The sequence below is a fragment of the Ascaphus truei genome, chromosome 13 (assembly GCF_040206685.1).
Source record: "Ascaphus truei isolate aAscTru1 chromosome 13, aAscTru1.hap1, whole genome shotgun sequence".
Classification (NCBI taxonomy): Eukaryota; Metazoa; Chordata; class Amphibia; order Anura; family Ascaphidae; genus Ascaphus; species Ascaphus truei.
Window position 1 is genome coordinate 42,650,879 of NC_134495.1, and position 2,197 is coordinate 42,653,075.

Below are 2,197 nucleotides of genomic sequence, written 5' to 3' on the forward strand. Positions count from 1 at the left end.
CCCGAGGGACTTAGAAGAATTTTGTGATATTTTTTATTAAAATGGTGTATAAGGGTATATATATAAATATATTTTATGCACTGTATATGAGCTGGCGATTTCTAAGTCTGTAGTTCCGAGAGGGGGTAACCAGGCTCACTAATAAAGGTCAAGCCACTTGGCTGCCAGAATGCCCTGCTTCAGCACAGACCAGAAAGTCATTGTGATAAGCGTATCCCCGGTATAGTCAGGGGTTAATGGGAGTCGTCCCCGTCCCCCCAGTATACGCCCAGAACCATGGACCCGGTACTTGTGGTTCGGACTGTCTCCAAAGAGCCATAATGTTGTGAGAGTGAAATTATGTCTAAGTCCAGCTTTGGTACATTAGAAGCAACTCTGAAACTTAACCTAAGCGTTTTTCGAAGCTACTTTTTGGCTAACTTCTTATAGGAAGGTCTAGGAGCTCTGAAAATGAACGTGCGCGTCTTTCACTCTTCCCGAGGGACTTAGAAGAATTTTGTGATATTTTTTATTAAAATGGTGTATAAGGGTATATATATAAATATATTTTATGCACTGTATATGAGCTGGCGATTTCTAAGTCTGTAGTTCCGAGAGGGGGTAACCAGGCTCACTAATAAAGGTCAAGCCACTTGGCTGCCAGAATGCCCTGCTTCAGCACAGATCAGAAAGTCATTGTGATAAGCGTATCCCCGGTATAGTCAGGGGTTAATGGGAGTCGTCCCCGTCCCCCCAGTATACGCCCAGAACCATTGACCCGGTACTTGTGGTTCGGACTGTCTCCAACCAGCCATACTGTTGTGAGAGTGAAATTATGTCTAAGTCCAGCTTTGGTACATTAGAAGCAACTCTGAAACTTAACCTAAGCGTTTTTCGAAGCTACTTTTTGGCTAACTTCTTATAGGAAGGTCTAGGAGCTCTGAAAATGAACGTGCGCGTCTTTCACTCTTCCCGAGGGACTTAGAAGAATTTTGTGATATTTTTTATTAAAATGGTGTATAAGGGTATATATATAAATATATTTTATGCACTGTATATGAGCTGGCGATTTCTAAGTCTGTAGTTCCGAGAGGGGGTAACCAGGCTCACTAATAAAGGTCAAGCCACTTGGCTGCCAGAATGCCCTGCTTCAGCACAGACCAGAAAGTCATTGTGATAAGCGTATCCCCGGTATAGTCAGGGGTTAATGGGAGTCGTCCCCGTCCCCCCAGTATACGCCCAGAACCATTGACCCGGTACTTGTGGTTCGGACTGTCTCCAACCAGCCATACTGTTGTGAGAGTGAAATTATGTCTAAGTCCAGCTTTGGTACATTAGAAGCAACTCTCAAACTTAACCTAAGCGTTTTTCGAAGCTACTTTTTGGCTAACTTCTTATAGGAAGGTCTAGGAGCTCTGAAAATGAACGTGCGCGTCTTTCACTCTTCCCGAGGGACTTAGAAGAATTTTGTGATATTTTTTATTAAAATGGTGTATAAGGGTATATATATAAATATATTTTATGCACTGTATATGAGCTGGCGATTTCTAAGTCTGTAGTTCCGAGAGGGGGTAACCAGGCTCACTAATAAAGGTCAAGCCACTTGGCTGCCAGAATGCCCTGCTTCAGCACAGACCAGAAAGTCATTGTGATAAGCGTATCCCCGGTATAGTCAGGGGTTAATGGGAGTCGTCCCCGTCCCCCCAGTATACGCCCAGAACCATGGACCCGGTACTTGTGGTTCGGACTGTCTCCAACCAGCCATAATGTTGTGAGAGTGAAATTATGTCTAAGTCCAGCTTTGGTACATTAGAAGCAACTCTGAAACTTAATCTAAGCGTTTTTTGAAGCTACTTTTTGGCTAACTTCTTATAGGAAGGTCTAGGAGCTCTGAAAATAAACGTGCGCGTCTTTCACTCTTCCCGAGGGACTTAGAAGAATTTTGTGATATTTTTTATTAAAATGGTGTATAAGGGTATATATATAAATATATTTTATGCACTGTATATGAGCTGGCGATTTCTAAGTCTGTAGTTCCGAGAGGGGGTAACCAGGCTCACTAATAAAGGTCAAGCCACTTGGCTGCCAGAATGCCCTGCTTCAGCACAGACCAGAAAGGCATTGTGATAAGCGTATCCCCGGTATAGTCAGGGGTTAATGGGAGTCGTCCCCGTCCCCCCAGTGTACGCCCAGAACCATGGACCCGGTACTTGTGGTT